Consider the following 6,608-nt stretch of genomic DNA (forward strand, 5'->3'; position numbering starts at 1 on the left):
TTGTGATCAGTTATTTACAAACTTTCTCTCCAGTTCGCTGTTGTTGCTATCTTTCTTAATAAGGAATCCTAGGTTTTGGGGGCAATATTGGTTTTGAATCCTAGATATTCATGTGTTTAGACTTAGTTGATCAATACTATTATCTTTAAATAGGGAATGCAGCAATAGATTACATATAGTTTTTAAAACTGAATCGCATATAACAGTTTTGTATTCTTTGCTCAGATGTTTAAATACTGATAAAAAGCACAACTACTGTTAAAATAACTTTTATTTCCTAAAAGAAACTGTACGAAAAAAGAGTGGAGCATAGCTAGACGTTCTTATCCTCCCTACTTTCAAACACAACTAGCTAGCTCTCCTCAATCCAAATCCTACACTCTCCCTGTCAAGAATATGTCACGCAAGAATTAGTGTTTGAGGCTACAACTAGAGCTCACTCACTCTCTTCCCCGCATGCTGCTGGTCTTAGTTCTCCACTCTACACGCCTCACGAACGAGCGGGAAATAGGGGAATAAAAATACGTGGCGCGTTACTCAGATCCGTCGATTTGCTGACTTGGTCTGAACAAAAGCAATCCGGGACTTTTATCACGTGACTTGCGTCAGCCAGCCAGCAGATCGAGGCAAGCAGACGCGCCGTTCCGATGTCGGTGTACTGGAAGGAGCAGTTGAGGATAATTCTTAAGGTGCTGCATATTTTCGATTTTTTGGGAAAACTTTTAGCGTGACCACAAAACAAAAGGTAAGTAGATGATCCTTAGTCTTTCTAGTTGTAGAACTGATACCCATGAAACTTACAATAAGCTTTGCTTTTACTAAAAATCTGCCAATTTATCCACACTACTCGGGTGTCGTCTACACCACTGAACCAAAATGGCGACAACATATCACCGTAGATGCCCTCTCGAGAAAAACCGTACTTCTCTTCTAGTTCGTTGTTGCTAGGGTAGTTAGACTGCCACTGTCTTACACTTAAGGCTTTGATGCTCCTTTCAAGGAGGCACCATGTGTCTAGAAATCCGTTTACTAATTTTAATTTGCACTTTCTCTCTCTCTTCACGTAGTCTTTGAAGGTTTCAGCTGAGGCTGATATGCGCGTTTAGGCACACTCGTGAGCACAGCCAAACCTTAGCGAAATATCCTTGATTTTAAGTTAATCACAAACTGGTCCTTCAACTATTCCATGCCATCTTGGAGCTAATACTTCTCCAAATGCTTCTCATTTTGTCTGAAGATATGGATATAAGAATTTCTAACATTTAAATATGTTTTCGCTAGGCAATGTGACACACTGCTCAGTCGTAGCAAGTGTTAGTCCGAGCTTTCGTAAGGTAGGCAAAACATAAACCTTTTATTTCTCACTTTATTGTAGATTTAGCTCCAAACAAATATTATAGACAGATACTCTATATTATAAAGATTAGCTGGTACCTTTTTGGGGAAACAATTTTGATCCGTGTTAAAGTTGTGAACTTGAAAGCAATATGTAGTCTCTTTCCAGCCTGTGACGTCTTCCCAACTCTTGTGTATGTAACACTTCTCTCGTGGTTCTGTACAGTGCATGACGTTATAGCCCAAGTGTCTTACAAATTGGACACTTTGACAGAGTTCATTGGTATATCCAGTTTATTTATTTGTTTTGTTTTTTGTTGTTGCTTTTTGCTATAGTTTTTTTTAGTTTTTCAACCCTAAAATATTTGATACAAGTTTGATCGTATAATTCAGTTATGCAATATATATATATATATATATATTATATAGATATTGGCACTTGTATGAAGAATGCTTGCGAAGTGAGCGAGGATTTGTATGGCAAAATATTTTATGAAATTGTTCTCTTTTTTTTTCGTTGCTTTAATCATTCTACAAACAACCATTATTCCATATTCACACACCAGAAAGATGAACAGTATTATTAACACAATTTAAATTAGACTTAGAAGTTTTTGTAAGTTAATCTCGTTTTGGTTGATTTTCTACTATTGAAGTAGAGAATAGATTATTTTAAAATATAAGCTGTTGTTTTTTAAGTAGTTTCAAGAGAACTTTAATGCGTCATATCCAGACCAACTTAGTAGATTCCAGATGTGAATGTTGTAAGCCATCATGTGCAATTAGATAATATTCACGATAGACATGTGTTTTGAGATGTGTGTGTGGATGATTTATTTCCAGTCTCTACATGTTTCTTACTTAAAGATGCAGGAATGAAGCGTATTATACGTTCTGATGTAACCTACTCAGTCCACGATACCAGTGTTGGTTTAAGCAGTGGACAGCATTTAAAAGAAAGGTCCAGAACGAAACGTTATTGTTTTTAAATAGTTTAAACTTAGCCTTTCCGAGGTGCGAGTGCAGATACTTTAACGAGTTTACGGAGCGAAACTCAAAGAAAGGGGCTAAAACACCCCCCGAAGATAACAATTTGAAGGATTCCCCGGGATTAATGAAACCCGTGACAACTGACAGTTATTGGACATTTCTCTTGATGATGCCGTCGAATAGACAACAATTTCGCCGACCACATACACAGACCACCCCGATATCTCGGAGGGGAAAGGTCGGACGAGCGACTCGGGCAAAAGGTAAATCTTCCCACAAGAAGCGGGTGGCTGAGAAAGCCGTTAATTTTCTGTTGGCAAAAAAAAAATACAACAACAAAACCTAGAGGGTCACCAGTGCAGCAAAGTTTAAATATTATGACATGCTACTTTTTCTTTTCTTTTTACAACAGCGACAAGATAAGCAAGTAGTAATAAAAATAAGATTTGAAATTATTTTAAGCCAATCACAGATTAGGGTAGATGTTTGTTTGTTTTTCTCTTAAATATCTTCCAGAGAATGTGGCAGTATTTATGTCAAGTTACAGACAAACATTGTTACAGGGCATGAGTGTCATGTCACACATGGTCAAAATTCTCTTTTTTTACATAGTCAAAAAACGTAAGAGATGTTGGATACTCATTACAAAGGAAAAGCACAGGAAAAGTATAAATGTATTTAATCCAGCATTTTAAAATTCTCTCTACCAAAACCACATTTACTATTATAACACCTTTGATTCCTTCCTAGACATATATTCCTTTCATTCCTACAAATCTCCCATAATTATTACTGGAAAAGCATTTCTATAATTTGTCTATGTCTTTAATGTTATGGCAAGGCCCGTTTCTCTATAATACTTGTTTTACGTGGAGAACATTGCTAGGGCAAGGCTCGACTAACGTTAAGTCAGTTAAGAAACTTGATAGCTGCTCAAGGTCTAGGCACTGCTTTGCCGTTCGTGCCCTTGCATGTGTTTAAAGGGTGTGAGCGGGGCCACAGTTGGCCAGGAAACCCTCCTCTATTCTACGTTCTACTGGAGAGCGACGAGCACCGAGAGAAGTCTAGTCAGGCCAAATTGACGCTTGGTTTCCCACTCCTATTAGCTTGCATACCGGCACCTCCCGTCAATAGCAATGGACGCGGCCGCCTTGCTGCGGCATTCCGCGACATGTTGTATAAGAGTACGCAACCAACTAGCTAAGTTTCCCTCTTAAACCGGTACATCCACAATCGGTTCTCGCTCTCTCTGTCTAGAGTATTAAATTTGTAGTGGGGGACATTCATGAATCCCACGGGCTCAACATTCACAACGGAAATTTTTATTTTTTTAATCCACCTTTTCCTGAACTCTTTTAATACTGTGCATGCCACTTGGATAGTAAATAGAGCTTAACACTCTATAGCTTTGGTTTTGAGAGCCCACTGTTCAATACATTGATGGTCGTTTATCGTGGGAAGAACCTGTCCCTCTTTCTCCGGAAACGTCTAGTTTCATAAAAACAAAATATTTTAGCTATAGAAAACCTCCTGCTTATGAAGCGTCACACCGCGAGAAAGAGAATGTGGTAAAAATATAAAAGCATTACCTCGCCAATTACGAAGAGATCATTCTCAGTTTCTTCGCGTTATAGACACTTTTATAACGCACGTAACAAACGCGTATTAATGCGTGTAGTAGTTCTATTTCAATAGATATTGAAATTATTTTTATTAAGTATTTTTGAAGATAGATAATTAAAAAAGAAAAGGAAACTTTGCTTTTCATTACATGGTATATCTTATTCGTGACAACTTCTCACCGGTTCTTTTGTTGAGCTAAATCGGGAGTTTTTAGCGTTGTATTTCTTTGCGATGAGCTTAAAGCCATTACCAGCATTAATGGAAACTTCGCGTCTTCTCCAACAGAAGTGTGTGGACTGTTTTCTTGCTTATCGTGTATGTGTTCTTGTAAATCCATTAAGGTTCAACCTGAAATGGTTTTCTTTCATAATCTCTTCAAGATCGTTTACGTTGTTTTTCGTTTTTTTCTTCCTCTACAACAGTTATAACACACACACACAATATATATATATATATATATATATATTGTTTTTAAATAACATTTAAGAAATTTGTTTATTTGTTGTTAAGCTACAAAGATGCAGTAATGGACTAACTGTACTGTGTCCACACAAAGATCGAACCCCGAACATTAACGTTATAAACTCTCAAGCTTAAGCTTACCATTCACTCACCAGTAGTTAATATTGAGAAATATTATAATTAAATTATGCCCCCCCCCCCTTGTATTAATGTAATGCAATCGATTAGTTTACACATTCATTTTACCCAGTTAACGACACATTATGCAACGAAAATATGCACTACGGTGTATAAAGTTACACTAGAAAAGAAATTAATTCATCATTGAATCACCTATAATTAGTGAAAATTACAAAAGCTAACGTTTTTGGTTAATACTGACTGAATTCATTCATGGATTTGTTAAGAGCTTCTACACAAAAGGTTTGTTTGTTTCGAAGCTCGCGCTAAGCCACACGAGAGCTACCTGCGCTAGCCGTCCCTAATTTAGCAGTGAAAGACTAGATGGAAGGCAGCTAGTCATCACCACCAACTCTTGGGCTACTCTTTCACCAAGAAACGAATAGTGGGATTGATGGTCACATTATGACGCCCCCACGGCTGAAAGGGCGAACATGTGTGGTGGGATAGGGATTCGAACCCGCGACCCTCAGATGCGAGTCGAGCGCCCTAACCAACTGACCATGCTGGGCCCTACACAAAAGTAAGACAACTGTACTGTTCAATAGATCTAAATTAAAATTATATATATTTTTGTTTTAAATCAATAGTCCAGAAAATCCAAGCATGTGTTGATTACGTTGCATTGAATTATTAATTAGTTGTTCTTACTTTTAACAGTATTTTCGAATAATATCTCAAGAGGTTCGGTCAAGATAGAAGATTTAGGTAATTACTAAAACCACACACTTAGCTAGTAGAAATAGAAAATAATCTCCATAGCTACAATTAATTATGATTAAAATAAACGCCATATTATTTAATGAAACTAACCAAAAAGGAGTGGGTTCACGAGAAAGTTAACACAACGTCGAATTATAAACAACAGCAGGGTAAAAAGGGATTTAGTTAAGCCACGTTTCAAGCAACTGCTTTTCTGTAATGAAGTAGTGTGTTAACACTTGCAGTATCATCACAGACAACTTCTTATCTTACTGGTCTGGTCACGTTCATGGGCTCCCTAGACCACCCATCCACCCCCACCCCCTAAGCTTCTTGGGGTTTCCCGCAATAGTTAACTTGTTGGTTAATGACATCATGTAATTTTGCTCGACAAGCCCCATGGTGTCTAGTTGTGTCAATGATGATCATTTGTTGTAGAAGTTAGCTTTTTAATTTATCATTTATCAGCAAATTGTTATCATATAATGATGTACTACTGTATACTGTCTTAAGATCCAGAAGTGATGAGGGGGGAAGATAGGACCGGAAGAATTAAATGTATATAGCAGTGATATAATATCCAGTGCAGCAGTGAGGAAAGGGTCAGTGAGCATTAGATACAGAATAGTAAGACCTATATAGTGGTGAAGGATGAAGTCAATGCGTGGGATGGAACTAGCTTAGTGGTTAGGGATAAAGGCGTGAATTATGTATATATATATATCAAACCTGACGTAGTTAGGAGGCGTACTTTGGAGGACCTGATTCTATGGAGTCACTTTTACATTTCTCGCTTTAAAAAATGGAGTGTTCATTGTGAAATCTAAAGCCCTTTCAAAGCGATCGAGCGTCACATCCATATCATAAAGCGTGGAAATATATGTGTAATCTCATAGCTTCATCTCGTCTTCTTTTATCTAGTGACATCGTATTGAAACATTCCAAATAGGTGATTTCCCTTGTTATTCATACATAACTTAGTGGTCCATTAAGCATGACGTAACATGTACCAAAATGGCACATGATAATACCCTATTCGTGAAGTAAATATGCCTTAATGCTATTGAATCTACCAAGCTGTAACTACAAACGATCGAAGTCCAAAGTCCAATCTGTTCACATCAGTAGTTCACAGAGCATGGCGTGAAAGAAGAAGTTCTTTAACTTTTGGTGTAGCTTATCTATCTATATATATATATATATATATACTCTTTCTCTGTATTCTAAGAACCAGAATATAATAAGTTAAGATTTATTACTTATTTGTAGCAGTGCTTATTTAAGATTTACCTATTATCTATAACATTGTTTGGCTG

The 6,608-nt window shown here is 37.1% G+C and overlaps 1 protein-coding gene across 1 annotated transcript in view; it reads left to right on the top strand.

Annotated features, from left to right (window-relative positions):
• The first annotated feature begins 497 nt into the window (after nucleotides 1–497).
• The window catches only part of LOC106457270 (polycomb complex protein BMI-1-like), a 67,316-nt gene continuing 61,205 nt past the window's right edge, over nucleotides 498–6,608 (top strand). The window contains exon 1 of the mRNA XM_013916698.2: nucleotides 498–745. The gene's annotated coding sequence lies outside the window, so the exon portion shown is untranslated. The remainder of the gene's footprint in view (nucleotides 746–6,608) is intronic.

Source organism: Limulus polyphemus, unplaced genomic scaffold (genome assembly GCF_000517525.1).
Source record: "Limulus polyphemus unplaced genomic scaffold, Limulus_polyphemus-2.1.2 Scaffold0, whole genome shotgun sequence".
NCBI classification, from domain to species: Eukaryota; Metazoa; Arthropoda; class Merostomata; order Xiphosura; family Limulidae; genus Limulus; species Limulus polyphemus.